Source organism: Hyaena hyaena, unplaced genomic scaffold (assembly GCF_003009895.1).
Source record: "Hyaena hyaena isolate Hyena2069 unplaced genomic scaffold, ASM300989v1 scaffold_188, whole genome shotgun sequence".
NCBI lineage: Eukaryota > Metazoa > Chordata > Mammalia > Carnivora > Hyaenidae > Hyaena > Hyaena hyaena.
The window spans coordinates 1,046,977-1,063,572 of NW_024080819.1; the positions used below are offsets into that span (position 1 = coordinate 1,046,977).

Here is a 16,596-nt window from a genome sequence, read left to right on the forward strand (position 1 = left end):
TGACAAGAAAACACACTTCTTGCAATTTGGGTGAAAGGGTACCTCCATTTGTGAAACTCTGTCTGCTGTTGTCATGACTGCCTCTCTACCTATTCACCCTTGATCTACTTTGGGGAGAGGGAGGTGGAGAAGCCCCAGGACCTTTTCTACCTTCGGATTTTTCTTTAAACAGAGGCTAAAAAACCAAGCGAAAATGTACTGTCCTGGAGTTTCTGCCTCACACCGCTGCCCCAGAGATCATCCTCCAGACCCCTTGCTCCAGCCCCTCTGTACAGACCTAGGACTGGTGAGGGTTCAGGAGGTGTTGGGGGGGGGGCGGGGGCTGCGGCTCTAGCTGCTGCTTTTTCTGAACCCCTGAGCGGGATACTCGGGGATCCGAGCAGAGTGGAAAGTCATCTAAGAAGCTGCTGTTTCACAAGATCTGGGCACAGAGCTGCCCCTCCCTTCCTCCCTGAAGTTTGCATGAAGTGCACGTTAGGCTGTAATTAGGGGATCTGGGAGGAGAACTTTCCTGGTGACGCTTTGCTTTTCTTCTGCTCTTGGTGAGAAAGTGCCTCCTTCTTCCCAGGACCAGGACCTCTGCCATCCAGCGCCACAAAGGCACATTCTGCACACACACACACTCACACACGCACACACATACACTTGCCAAGAGACAGACTTAAGGTGAGGAGAAAGAGCGCTAGCTTCACTTGATCTCCAGGCACCAACCACATCAGGACTTGAGAGCATCTGAACTTCTGGCTTTCAGGACAAGGTAAAACTTCCATAAATTTTTCACTCTTCCTCTCAAACCTTGTGCCTTTAAGATTTCAGAGAGCAATACATATTATGATGTATATATACATTAAAATGATTTTTCTTATTTTTCTTTAATTTTGGGGGGGTTTAACATGACACTTCCACTTTTTTTTTTTTTTGGAAGAGTCATATTGTCAGACAAAATGCTGGATTGCAATTTAAGAAGTTCAGTCTAGATTGGGGTAAGGATTAACTCTAGTATCCTGGGTTTTGCTAGCGCTACTATAAATCTGGTAGGCATGTGGTTTCCAACTGGTGGCTTTTCCATTTGTGTCTCAACAAGCATTTTTATAGCACCTGAGATTAAAAAAAAAAAAAAAAAAAGGATAGTATAGGTTGAAGGAAATGGTGAGGAATGGAAACGACCATTCCAGACCTAGAAGTTTTGTTGTAGGAAATACATAAGTTTGTGTGGAAAAGAAAGTTACCATAATCATGTAGGTAATACCTGTTAGACTGATAATCTTTGAGAAGTTCCCGGTTTTGTTTCCAGCTTCACCAGTTAATTGTGAAATTAAGATCATAGAATTATGATGCATGTCATACATAGGATGATGTTGATAGATGATTTTAAGACACTGAAAAATAGTTTAAAGTCATAGTTGTTAAGATTACTTTTAAAAGTTGGTTAAACAATTTATGTGGTGAGACTGTTCGCCACTCTAAGCAAATCTGAACACCTTGGGGCTTAAGTGAAGTTGTTTTCTTCCATTGAATGTGACTGTTGTGTTCAAAATGAGACGGTTTACTACTTTGAAAATAAGTTATTTTATTTTCATTTATCACTGGAAAAATACACAAAGTGGCTAGTACATTTGGGAATTTTTAGGGTGGAAAGTATTCCTGTACATGTTCCAGCGTGATGTCATAAAATAAAACATACTGGCTGGCTTCTTGGAAGCTAACGGTTCTTGAGAAATAAAGCCCATGAATTAATTTCTAAGTGAAATGTAATATTTATTCATTACAAATATCGTTTCTGGTAATCATTCTATTTGATTATTTCAGTGTACTAAATTTTGCAGTAATTTTATGCACACTTCGGTGACTTCAATATTTTAATGGAATCATAAAATGGGAATACTGTTCTACCAAAAACATATCATAGTAGTTCTTTTTGGATAACTTTTAGTGCGATATTTCTTAATTCTTACATCAGTTTTTACCCTCAGTTGCATTTATTTCTACTAATTAAGAAGTTTCAATTCCATTCAGTAAAATAGAATGTACGCCAGAAGTCTATTGAGTATTTATTAGCCTTTAGTCATTTGCGGGCTATCTGTTCTCAATAATTTAATTGTTTAAGCTATGAGAATGATGTTACACTTTTGGTAACCTCTTCACAAAATTGGAAACAGCTTAAAATGGGAAAATAGATAAGTGGAAGTAATTTTCCTTAAACTTAATTGAATGAGCAAGAAAAAACCAACAAACTCAAAAGATATCTGGTCCCCAGGGAGAACATGCCCAGAAGCCGGTATTCCAAACAGAAGCGTCTGGTGGGCCTGGGCTTTCTATTAGAAAAAAAGAAAGAGGAGAGCATCATGTTCTTATAAAGTGAGCCATTTATTTATTGTCAGCAGACCCTGTCTTTCAGAGGAATGACGGACACTGTAATTTAGAAGTACTGAAGAGACTTTCACAGAGAAGAATCAATTCATTATGTCCCTAGTAGTTTCACTTCCTCTTCCTTCCTTTGGGAGCAAGTAACACATCCAGGATAAATACATTTGGCGGAATATGCAGAAAGATACTTTATGAGTAGATGGTTTACGGAACAGTCCTGCCTTTTAACATCTTGGTTGTGGAATATTAGTATTTTCTGAAGAGCTGAAGAAGTCTTTGAATCTTAAGGTGACACTACTTTGCCTCTGGAAAAATGAACACGAATAATTTTCAGAAAATAACTCTCATTTCCAGAAAATACTAGTCCTAGCTTTCTTTTCATTTCCTTTTGCATGTTCCCCATGCATGTTTTATTTTCCAGACTACTTTAAGGTAATGGTATTCCACCAATTAAAACTCCAACAAAATGCACAGCAAATTTGAAAATAACTTTTACATCAGAGTCTTCTGTTGCCTTTAGTTAATTTTTCAACATCTTGGATTCATTATTAGTAACCACGGTACTTGGTCTATGCTATTTAAATGTATTTAGTTTGTTATTTAAAGGTAACAAAATATTGTTGGAAGAAAATGGGGAGATATGGAACCCTGAATATACTTAGGATTGTAATCAATAGTGTTTAAGGAGAATTAGAGGAAACAGCTGGTTAAACAAATATTAGGTGTAGAATGGACGTGATAGCATAAATTAATAATGCAGCTCTTTATTTACACCATGAAAGGTAGGGTTTGTGATGTTTCTGTGTGTGAAGTACGGTCCCTGTGTGCCACCTAGTGGAAGAGTCACAGAAGGCTTTCTCACCAGCCTCTCCTTAAAAAAAAGTCTGAAAGTCTGACTTCCATTCTGTTGACATTGAACACTGTTTGCCAGACATTGGGGTAGGTGCTCACAGTAGAAAATACGGTAAGTGGCTTTCATATCATTTAAAACTCAAGGCACCACTTAATAGTTGATTAAATTCCCAGTGGTTGCATTTAAAATCAGAATAATCTGTACTGAGTAATTTACCATCAACTTTCTGCCCCCATGAGGAGATAGTTTAATAACTGTAACCCATTTCCAATAGAGGATGTGTTTTGTGCAAAGATGTCATGACCTACCTAGTTCAAGAAAGGATGGGGAGAGATGGAATCTTGAATCACTCTTTCTTAAATGAAAGTACATTTCTATATTGAATCACTTTCTCAAATGGAAATACATTTCTGTAAAGTTCAGTGTTACGGAGTTTACATGAGTAAATAAATACTAGCTTAAAAAAACTAGCACACATATACTAGCACATATTATTACATATTCTCTAGACATTTTTTCTTTAAATGTAAAAGGATAGTAGTAAAATTTATTTGGGGATACTAGAAGAATATTTTATAGAATATTGCTCTCAAATGCTAGTAATTAGCATGTGGAACAACATCTTCAATACCTGCTGTTCATATGCAGTTTTGAAGCAGGAACATTGCTTTCATTAAATTGACATAATAGAAAAAAATCCTAAAAAAAAAAAAAACAACTATTACAAGGAAAGCCACTGTTTGAAAGAAGCATCAGGAAGGCATAGATGAATCCATCAAAATACTGCATTGAGAAAAGTTAAACTTTTCTCCAGGAGATACATGAGATATTATTCCAATTGGCCTTTTGCAAGATCTATGACTTAATGGCAACAGTGTTCAGCACACGAGCGTTAATCAAGACAAGTTCTGAAATTCACATTGGAAGGTAAAATGCCTCGGTAAGAAAAAGAAATGATTAATTTGTTACTTGCTGAGCTCTAGAGGTGTAATCCACAAACTGAGTTAGGCTTGCTGGTGTGGAATGGAAGTTTCCTATTTTGGGGACTTTGGTTTTGTGTATGGCAGTAAGACCTACGCGGTGAAAGGAGAACCTCTCATTAAGTCCTTTTTCATTAATGCCACAAAATTATAGCCTGAGTTGATCAGAGGTGGTGGCTGGAAACACTATCAATCATGTAAAATAAGGCATATTATCTTAATTCTTATTTCTAATAGGTTGTTATCCACCAGAAACAAACCATTCTGTTAACAATTTCATCTAACCATCCTTGTGATTTAGAATGGACCCCATATTTGTAGCGTAAGCACCTAAAAGTCAGAGGCCATGAAAGTCAAAATTCAGACAATTCAGATTACAAAATTGTCATTAATGATTTCAGTTGACTTAAGGGTACTAGATAATAACAAATTCATGAGAAAGAACCAGTCAAGATCTCTGAAATGCTCTCTTGCTACTGCGTTCTTGGCTATATCGTAAGTATTAGGCCCACAGAATAGCTTCTCCCAGGGATGGAGATGAGGAGGCTGCTGGGATTGAAGAGTTCCTAGCCATGTTCAGATAAATCCAGGATTTGTTTAAAATATCAAATGGTGCTGGACTATTTTGAACTTTTATTCACTGTCTTCTAGTTTAACAGAGGCGTGGGAGAGTGACACCTGAGATGGGGGTGGGGGGTTGGCTAGCAGACCAAGTGACTATTTGCGAAACAAGGCAAGACAAAAACAAGCGAAACAAACTCACAAAATAAAAGTAACAGAAAACTGACTACAGTTCAGGGGTTGGTTCTCAGTCTTGGGAGCTACAGAAGTGTCCCTAAAAGGAACACAAATCACTTGATTTGTTACTAAATTCCAATTACTATGCTCCAGGTACATTTACTGTGTTAAATAAAATCCAATTAAGTTAAATGAAATTCATATTATTTTTATGGTGCATCTGGATTTTCCTAAACTTATAATGTTTCATGAATAATATCTTGGATCACTCCCCACCTACAGTGTATGAATTTTTCCTATTTTGACTCTCTTATTTTGAATTGGGGACCACCTCATTTGATCATTCACGCATTTGTTTTGTTCATTCAATGAAAAGTGATTCAATACTTGCTATTTACCAGGCACTGTGCTAGCCCTATGTGCTGGGACCCTTCCATGAAAATTCATTTAAAAAAAAAAAATCAGGTCAAAATAATGATAATGAATCTAAAATGCTACAAGATCCGAAGGTACACTGAGAAACAGAAACAACCCAAAAATTCTAGCCTCAGAGTTTTCATATTAGGAGAATTTGGGGCATACACCTTTAAAATCATTTTCCTTATTTGCTATCTACCTAAGTGGATAAGAGCTTTGTTTTTTTTCAGTTGTGTGGGCACAGATGGGCCTGGGAGGGCACCTCTGACACTCCAGAACTCCAGGAGGGCTAGGGTTCCAATAATCTGTCTGCTTGGATGGACAGGAAAAGCAAAAATTCATTTGCACACAGTTGCTGTCTGCCAGTTTGCAGCTAAATTCAGATTGAGCACAGGATGATGTCGTGCTTACCATTTGCACCAGGCACCATGCTAGGGGTTGCAGAGTAATTGGCGTGAGGAGTTCACAAGCCAGTGGAGAAGACAGGTGGGTGCACATCATGAATCACTAGTAAAATTTACCACGTAGGTGAAGTTTGCCTTCATAGTCTCCTGGGTCTCTTTTCTTTGCCTTTATCCAAACTTTCCACCTCGCCTCTACCTCATAAAGTGAAACGCCAGCTTGCCACCCCCACTCCGGAAGATCTGATACTTCTCTGGTTTATTGACTTCTTGACTGACTGATTACACTTCAGTGTGAATGAGTTTCACTCATGCATTTACATTTCAAGCCTTTTATGTCCCTAAAGCAAATGTTTTGTTTTGTAAAAAGAATTTCAAACATTTAGGGGCCTTCCTATCCTTACACCAAAGGGTGTAATTAAGCTGATTTAGTCCTCCATGGTCTTCAATCTCTCATTTTCTCCACTCCACGTGTGAGGCTAGGGGGACTCCCTCAAGGCCAGTTTCTAAAAACTTGAAGGACATTGGGTCCTGTTAATGATGGCTCCTTTTAGCTGAGCCGGATCAGCCTGTCCTTTCACCCTCTCCCAGAGCTTTGCCCAGACCAAGTTTCCCCTCTCCTGCCTGGAGGGGCTTCCAAAGCCCATCTGTTTGAACCCTTTGGTTTACTTTGCCAAAAGCTGCTCTCACGTCCTCTGCAGCACTTGGGTTGCTGCTCCTGGACAGAGAGGGCACCTAGAGCTTCTTATGTTCTACTGTTTGAGCCCTTAGGCTACCCTAAATGTCCAGGTCTGGAGGGAGGGAGTGACAGAAATCTACATATTTGGTCCAAGGACTCTTCCAAGTGAAGGGGCTGAGGGAAGAAGATGAAATATGTGTAGGGCAAGCACAGGAATCAACCCTCATGTTGAAAATATGGGTCAAAGTCAACATCTTTTGAAATCAGGCTCAGGTACCTAACTACAATTGGCTTCAGAGAAATTTTGACATTGATTCTGATTATAGATTCTGGAAAACGAACTGTGGGGAAAAAAAATTGAACATTTGCTTTGGCTTTATATAAGGAACACTAATCACAGTCATTTGTGTAAATTCCTTCCTGTATTATGTCTAATTAACATACAGCATAACAATAGTCATATTTTATTAGTTGCTTCAGATTTATGTTCTCGTTGATTACATTCCTTGGATTATGACACCAGAGTTTGGTAGTCCTGTGAGATACTACCTTTTCTTATATAAAGATGTTCTCACCCCTTTTTAAATTGCCAGGTCTGATAACCCAGATGTAGAGAGTCCCGTTTCCTTCCCTTTCTTCCCCGCAGCCTAGAGGAAAAGGCTCATTGGTCTGCATTATTCACCTAGCTAGAATATATAGATGCCCGTATTCAGTAGGTGCCCTATAAATGCTTACTGTTCTTGTCAGTGCCCAGGAAGTGCAGAACATGGGGCTTTCTGCATCTCCTGGTCTTTTTTCCCAAGTGCCTGTGTTCCAGATGTCTGAACACTTCCCAGCCTCAGGCCATCCCCTGACTCTATTTCCTTTTTAGTCTTCTTTCTATCTTTCAGTGTTGTTAAGTGCATAAAATCTTCTCAGATTTAAGTAATAAAAATTGGCATAAGATGAATACTGTAAGTAGAATTGATAATTTCAATAATTCTCTGAAGTTAAGAAAAGCAAGACTAAAGCCTGGAAATGAGTTTAGAGAGGCTTTGAACAGTGTAGGCATGATCTAAAAAGGATGCATTTATTGAATAGAAGAAAGAAGTCAAGGATAGTGTGACTTGTTCAAGGGCATATGATAACATGAAAAGAGATGCAATAGACTAAGACTGAGAATAAAGGAAGAATGAAAGTTTCTAGGAGAATATTGTGAATCTAATTCAGGAAGACTGACAGGACAGTGAAGAACCCATGTGAGTTGAATGTATGTATTTTAAGCAGAGGGGAGAACTCATGACTGAAATAGATTTGGAAGTCTTTGGTATTAAAATGGTAGTTGAAAATCATATGGAAGAGGGAAGGAGATCATCTCAGGGAAGAACAAAGGGAAAAGCAGCTGACCATTAACTGAAACCCAGGAAAAAATTGGTAAGAATGAATTTTGCCATCGCTTGTGCATGATTTTAACTCTTATTTTATCAACGATAAACGTCCACTGAGTTGGATAACATCACAGTGTTATGAATCCTTATGTCTCAGAGTCTTAGTCAGTCCTCTGCATAGAGAAGGTACCAGACATGAGACATGTTTGTTAAATTAAATGAAATTAAAATGGTATTTCCGAGCCTCGATACTCTAATGACAGATTTTCAGAATAATAACTTAATAATAACTCTGAACCCGGGTAAGACCCCCAAATGTCTGAATTGTAGTTATTTATTCAATTTTGTCTGATACTGAGCTAGCTTTAAATATATGTTGTTGCATTTTGTTGTTTAAAAATCAGTAATCAATGTGTGGTGTAGATGGTAATTCACCAAAGTACTTGATTAACCTTAGCCCATGTTGTTTAGCTTAACATACAAATGAGTTCGCCACAGAATGCAGCCTAGTTCAGGTCCATTTATAATTCTTTTCCTAGTTCCTTGATCTTGAAGACCTCTAAATCTTAGATCAGATTTGGAGCCCAGAGTCCTGGATTTCTCTGTTTTTTTTCCAGTAGCTTGCTTTCCACTCCCCCCACCCCTCAGTTCTTCTCCCTCCCAGTGCTCCCCATACTAGTACTGCCTTATAAACACCAAAGGATAACTGAATAATGTTTTGTAGAACTATGTCTCAAATATTTCATGGTACATACTTATGCTAATGAGATTATTTGTTGTTTACCTGAAGTTCAAATTTAGCTGGGCATCCTGTAGTTTTTATTGGATAACCCTACCCTGCACTTGAAGTTACTACTACTAGAATATGACAAACAAGAAGGTCTCCATGAGACTTCTGAACACTTCCCTTCTACAAGTCGCCAAATGAAGTTACTGAATTTATTTTCTCTAGTTAAAAATGTATTGAAAAGGTCATTGAGATAAAATTATCTAACTACAATATACCAACTGATGCAAATTTATAAAACATTTGTAATGATGGTGTTTTGTATAGATAGCCTATACGCTAATAGTTATAAAAATGACATAATGATATGTATTTTGGCCTCCCTAAAATGTTTTAAACTAATGTCCATGTTAAAAACTTAAACTTTTTAATTTTCAGTTTTTCAAGTTGGCAATATAATGATAAAACATTATGGCAACATAATGATAAAATTACTTTGAAATGAAAAAGCATACATTCATACAAGCATGTACAATGGATATAAACTCCCAAATATTCTAATGGCAGAAATAGCTAAAAGGGATCTTTGCTCTTGTTAATTATTTCATTTTGTAGTTGTGCTGCCACCTTGTGATGTTTTGAGGTATGATTCAACTTAACTCAGTTTGTTTACATGTTATACCAGATTCCTCACGTGATTAATATTTTTCATTTTACCAAAAGTGTCATATATTTTATACCCTAGAAAGGGCTCTCAAGTATTTAATGCAAATATTTTTTATAAGTTTATGACCTGCAAATTGGTATATCATTCTTAAGATAATAAATTATAAATCCTTTAGAACTGTTTTGTTTTATGATTGAATTTTGGTTGTATCTGCATGTAATGTTTACTTGACCTTTCAACCTTGAACTCATTATCTTCCTTCTACCAAGCCTGGTCCATGCCATCTCTATATAGACCCAAGGCCATATAATTTATTAGCCAACTGAGAACACTTGGAAGGTGAAGGAAGGTGAAATTAGTAAGGTGACTTACTAATCATTCCAGCAAAGTAGTATAAACCAAGTATAAACCAAGACTGCCTCAAGCAAACTGGTTTTCTTATACACAAGTTAAAAACTGTCACAGTCCCCGTCATCCAAACAAGAACGTTTGGACTACTGTTCCATCGAATTGACCTGAAACTTCCATCCCAGACTTGCTGTCTTTCTTCCACCTGTTTGCTCCCTCACTTCACTTGCTCCTCTGTTGTCCATCAGCTTGCCAACATTCTCGCTGTCACTGACCCGTTGTCTGCAGAGGAGCCCACCAGCCAGAAATGCTTTTTCAGGAAAGTCCAACAGCCTACTTCTTCCATACTTGCTCCAAGTTGCTGGGAACTCCTAGGGAAAACTTCTAACACCCTGTAGAATGGGCCACAGGTCATCATATCTGACCTCAGCTGGATTGTTAATGCTGTGTGGCAGTTCTACCAGATTTCTTACAGGTTTTTCTGTTTCTTGAACCCCTGTAGCAGATGTCTAAGCCTCCCTAATTCATACTGAAAATAGAAGCCATCTGGAAAGAATTATGTCACCCTCCTGCCAGCAAAGCTTGTTTTTGACCATCAGCACCCCCATATATTCTCTCTTCCCTTCTATTAGGAAACAACAACAACAAAAGCTATACTTTACCTCTAAGAGTCTAAGGCAGACATTGTCCCCTGAGCTCCAGATCCCAGATCCTCCTGTCTTCTCAGAGATAGTCCCCATTAATTAAGCTTTTTCTCTCTTGTATCTTCAACTTCTCCACTCTGGTTATTTCTTCCCATTGGCATTTAACTATGGTCATAACTTTTTGTCTTAAAAATATATAATTCTCCATAATCCCACATGCATTCCTATCTACCAATCTCTCTCCTTCCCATCAGAGCCGGGCTTCATATATTGATTACATATGGTCACGCTCTAACCCTTCACCACATCCACTTTTCAACTCACAACAATATGCTTTCTCCCTCAACTACCTCAATGGAACACTCCTCATTGGGGTCACCGAAGATTTGTTTTGATATGTTTTCTTTCTCTGAAATTTTAACTGCTCCCAATTTTATCTAGTGTAGTGAATTACACCATTTTGTCTACACTCTATTTCCAAAAACAGAAAGACAGTGTCACCATATTGATTCTATCCCATAAATATCTCCTTGTCTATCTCCATTAGCATAAACCCTACCCTCTGTGACCCATCCTCTCTTGTCCAAATTCTTGCAAATCTTACCATTGTTCTCCCACACTGAAGCTACTGTTTTTCAAGTGTAAATCTGAAAACAGTTGCCTGCTTAACCCCTTCAACACCTTTCTATTACTTTGAACATTAAGTTCAAATTATTTAATATCATTTGCAAGGTTCTCAGTGACCAGAGCTAGCTTACCTTTCTAGCTTCACCTCTCCTCACCTACAATTAACCAGTATATCAGCTGGAAGGCCCAAAGGACCAAAACAAACAAGCAAAGAAGACCCTGGGTGACTCAGTCAGTTGAGTGTCAGACTTTGGCTCAGGTCATGATCTCAGAGTTTGTGAGTTCAAGCCCCATGTCAGGCTCTGTGATGACAGCTCAGAGCCTGGAGCCTGCTTCAGATTGTGTGTCTCCCTCTCTCTCTGCCCCTGCTCCACTCACACTGTCTGTCTTTCTGTCTGTCTCTCTCTCCCAAAAATAAAAATAAAAACATAAAAAAAGAAAAAAAGAAATAAGCAAAAAATCCCAGTAATGAAACAGAAAATAGAAACAGATCAATAAGAGATCTAAAATCAGTTATCAGATGTAGATTTTATGTGAGTGATATGTGTAAGAAATTAGACTCTAAAGAAGTTTGCCAAAGAACTGGAAACTACAAAAATACAAAAAGCATTTAAATGGAAATTCTAATACTGGGAAAACAATAATAATTAAATAATAACTAAAATTAAGAACTCAATCCAGGAGTTTACAAAAAGTTGAGACACATTGAAGAGACAGTAAATGAAAAAAAGGTCTGAAAAACAACAATGACAACAAGAAGTCGACTGAAACCTGACAGAAGGGATAAAGGTACTGGGGCTTGGGTAACAAGGTGTGAGGGGAGAGGAGAGTAAAAGATCTGTGAGCAATGTGGACATGGCCACCCCAGAAGGAGAAACAGCAAGTGAGAACGAAACGATGTTTTAGAAATAGTAGCTTGTGGGGCATCTGGGTGGCTCAGTCTGTTCAGTGTCGGGTGTTGGCTCAGGTAATGATCTCTCAGTTGGTGAGTTCGAACCCCATATCCGGCTCTATGCTGACAGCTCAGAGCCTGGAGCTTGCTTTGGATTCTGTGTCTCCCCCTCGCTCTGCCTCTCTCTCTCTCACTCTCTCTCTCTCAAAAAGAAAAAAAAAAGAATTAGAAATAATAGCTTGTTACTGTCCATGGCACAGATTCAAAAAACACTACAAAGCTACAACAGAATAAATACCAAAAAACAAAATCAACAAACAAACAAAGAAAAACCACCCCCTGGCACGGCATAGAAAAACTGCTGACAAAAACAAAGAGAGACTAATAATAGGTTCTGGAAATAAAGGGCTTCAGGTAGACTAACAAGTAGCAACATCAGCCAGTTGGAAATTCTGCTTTTCTTTCCCCCATAGTAGAAAATGCCCAAAGTCAGCAGGTTGGCTTGACTGGGTGGCTCTGAACTTCTTGGCCTAATTTCTCTGAGAGAGCGAAGTCTTCAAGCCCAGAGGGATATCAGAGTCCTTAGTTCCCTGAAGGAGCTAGACTGAGATACTGAGAGTTAATGGTGACTCAGTTCCTGCAGTCTGTTTTCAGGTGTTGTCCAGTCGTATTGCTGTCTAGGAAAAATTATGAACAAGTTTGGGAGGTTCATATCCAACTGTAATACAATCTAATGTTATTTATGTATTTATTTTGGTTATCTTGGATACTTTACTGTCAAAAAAAGTGGAAAATGCAAACATCAGATACCCAGAAAAACATTTTAAAGAGAACAATTAAAAGATGGAACTCAATAAATAGAGGATGGCTAAAACTAAACTGCCGCATGAATTTTACAGTTATTTGAACTGAAGTAGGAACCCAATGGATCTTGTGAGCAAATCAGACTAGGTTTATGATTTAAAACATTACTTACTTTTATTTTCCTAGTGAGGGAAGAAGCTTCCTAACTTTGTAACTTTATCACTCTCCAATGTTATTTTACATTACAAAGAGGATATCAATAGAATGATCGTGAAGTTTATGATTTATATAGGATATTTTACAATACCGCAACTATTTGTTAAGGCAGATCTCAGTAGCTACAGTAAATGCAAATTTATCACAAAGATGATGATAATGACACTCTCCAGACTATCTATCTTCTCTTCCCAAACATTCATATAGTTCTCTCATCCTTTGCTCGTTCACTTCTCTCAGGCAGGAATCCCTTACACGTGATCCCTCCCACCTGAGTTATGGCTCCCACTAGGATCATTAATAGAATACTTCCTCCAGGCAACCTTATATTGTACCACTTGCTGAAATTAGTCACTTTTTTCTCAATTCCCTCTTAGTATTTTATTTGCATCACCATCACTCTATGTAGCATACTTTTCTATGTATTTATGCTGTAATTAATTATTGACATGTCTTTTGCTCATTTATAGCCTCCTTGTTACAGACTGTTTTATCCACCTGATGTTCTAAAGAGTTTTGACCTGAAAGGTTAGATCAGATTCCAACCCGAAAGGATTCCACTGCAGGAGTCCCTTGTGTGTTATAATTTGTTGATCTGCCTCAACACCTGCAGCCCCAGAAAGCATTATGTATTTTGTAGGGCAGTTCATTTCACTTTGAGAAGACTTAACCAAAATTCTTTCTGCATTGTGTGAAATTGACTTTCCTCACTGTCATCCATTTGTTCTAGTTTTGTCCTGTGAAGTTACCTTGAATAAGTTTATTATCTTCCTAGTTCATATCTGGGCAATTTATTTCTAAATGCAAAACAGTATCTTTTGTTCTATAAAAGTTTATTATTTGGGGCACATCATTCCAAACTCCACAGATCATTTTATTTCATCTAGCTTCCAAGCCACAGTCATTGTAATTACTCTTAGTATTAGCTTTATACCCCATGTACAGGCTTTGAGATCTACAACTGAAACGAAAAACCCACTTTGTATTAACATGACTTGAAAGCAAACCCCCTGATTGATAGTGCTCACAGAATTATAGAAATGAGTAAGATAATGTCCTTGTCACTGGAAAGGTCTCTTTTTATTAAACAAATAGCTGGTGCACCAGAGAAATGGAAAATAAATGTCACTGCAGAGTTGAAAACCTTTATTTTCAAAATAGAAGGCATTGATCTTCTGTAGTCCTTTATTGTGACTATCTCATTGTGTATTATTACTATTTCAAATTAATCTTCAGATAGCAGATTGAGAAGAACTATGCATCATCATTTAAACATCTGCATCCCATAAAAGGTTAGGTTATATCAAAAACTGAAACCTAGCTTGGTCTCACAGTTAAGTTATTCATGGTAATGCATTAATTGCCCAAATGTAAAACAAAATGGTACTAAGAGTTTGAGATCTAAAAGGTGAAGGAAAAGACGAATTTACTATAATTGATATAGAGCAGGGGAACCTGGGTGGCTCAATCAGTTAAGCATCCAACTCCTGACTTTGGCTCAGGTCATGACCTAAAGGTTCCTGAGTTCAAGCCAAGTCCTGCTTAGGACTCTGCACTGACAGCTCAGAACCTGCTTGGAATTCTCTCTCCCCATCTCTCTCTGTCCTCCCACACCCACACTCACACTCTCTCTCAAATTTAAAAAAGAAATTAGTATGGAGCAAAACATGATCTTAATGTGTGTGACTATGCATTCTGTAAAAAAAAAAAAAAAAAAATGCACTGCCTCCCCTCATCCCTCTTTGTCTGCACCGGCATGAAATATCCATGCTAAGGATCAGAAGTAAACAATCTATGACTCCTGGGTAATAAATATTCCATGGCCTTGCTATAGGCCAGTAACTGCCACCTCAAACTAATAGAAAGGGAGAAAGTTATTCAGATATGACCCACCTACAATACCCAGAATGCCAGGGCACCTTCTTTTTTAAAATCATGGTTTCTATGCAGCATAGTAGTAGATAAGTGTAGTTTTAAATAAAGTGTGTGTTTTAGCCAATTGACAGAAGGAATTCCAGTGTTCTGCTCCTGATGTTAAAGTACAAGCATAGCTTGAAGTATTTTAATCTGTTGTTAATTAAGCCTATTATCCTAAACTATGGAACAGGACTGGTTTACTATTAAATAGAACAGGAATCAGTTTTTTGTTTATATATTTCATATGTGTATCAGGATGTTCTCATGAATTGCAAATCCAAATTTTTGGTGCCTCGGTGAACACTACAGGAAATTCAAGTTTGAATGGACTATACAAGAACATTTCCCTTCATCTGTGCCCTGCTATACAGCTGAAAATTATCTAAGCGTACGCAAAATGGCTTGCAGTATATTGACTGTCTGTGAAGTTGAGGTTTTGATATAACTGCATTCATGCTCTGTGTAATTCTTAGGGTCCTTTGATTAAAGAACATTGTTCCAGAGCAGAGCAACTTTTTGTACAGCCCATAGGATTTCTCTTGAAGTAAAACAAAAGGAATCCTGGCCCTTGATAATTTACAATTTGCCCCTTAAGGATAACCAAAGGAGTGTTACTCAGCATGAGCAAGCTCTATGTAAGTTACCCTAAGGATAGTAATCATGGAAAATCACCAAAAATATTTTGGACACACCTGATAACAAAAATAATCTCCTCTAAGAGTCTCTGCTCTTGGTAGATTATTAGCTGGTTAAAGAGCAGATTGAAAAGTGGTGAACAGAGATAAAAAAACAAACTGTATCTTTGTTTATAAGGCCAGATAGTTACATTTAGATGCCAGAAAGCCTTTGCTTGTTGGCTAAGATACAAAGTGTAATAGGGATTAGAAGCTTATTTCAAAGGGCACTATGGAAGGAGACAGAGGACAGAAGGAATAAATTCTACCAAAAAACCCAAACCCAATAAGCAAACAAACAAATATGTTCCTTCAGTAGTTTATTGATGGTAAGCTCATCACATTTGTTTGATTATTTCATGGTTCTCTCTACACAGCCCATAGCTGAAGTAACCAAAGAGATGTAAAATATTCAATGTGATGTAGCTTACCATCATTATGCACTGAAAACACAAAGAGCAGTATCCCTAATATGCAAAAAGTTCTTAAAAATCAATAACATAGTTTCAACAGGAGTGCCAAGACAATTCAATGGAGAAACTATGCTCTTTTCAACAAATTATGCTGGAAAAACTAAACAGCCACATACAGAAGAATCAGTTTGGACTTCTACCTCATACCATACACAAAATTCATTGAATATAGAGCCAAGAACTCAATGTAGGAGCTAAAACTATAAAATTCTTAGAAGAAAACAGAGGAGTGGATATTCATGACCTTGAATTAGGCAATGGTTTCTTTGAGATGACATTAACAGCACAAGCAAGCAAAGTAAAAATGGATAAACTGGGCTTCATCAAAATTAAAAACCGTTATGCTCCAAATGTCAACATCAAGAAAATGAAGACAATGCACAGATTGGGAGAAATATTTCCAAACCATGTATCTGTTGTCTGTTGTCTAGAATATATAAAGAATACCTACAACTCAATGTTTAAAAAACAACTTAATTTAAAAATGGGCAAAGAGATTCATAGCAATGTGGATAGAACTCGAGTGTGTTAGGCTAAGTGAAATAAGTCACACAGAGAAGGACAGATATCCTATGTTTTCACTCATATGTGGAACAGGAGAAACTTAACAGAGGACCATGGCGGAGAGGATGGGGAGAAAATAGTTGGGGAGAGGGAGGGAGGCAAACCATGAGAGACTCTTGAATACTGAGAACAGACTGAGGGTTGATGGGGCTAGGGGAGAGAGGAAGGAGGGTGATGGGCACGAAGGAGGGCACTTGTTGGGATGAGCAGTGGGTGTTATATGGAAACCAATTTGACAATA

General features: G+C 37.8%; 1 protein-coding gene across 1 annotated transcript in view; it reads left to right on the forward strand.

Moving 5' to 3' along the window:
* Positions 1 to 509: 509 nt before the first annotated feature.
* Positions 510 to 16,596, forward strand: part of HAPLN1 (hyaluronan and proteoglycan link protein 1) — a 72,298-nt gene continuing 56,211 nt past the window's right edge. The window contains exon 1 of the mRNA XM_039241055.1: positions 510 to 757. The gene's annotated coding sequence lies outside the window, so the exon portion shown is untranslated. The remainder of the gene's footprint in view (positions 758 to 16,596) is intronic.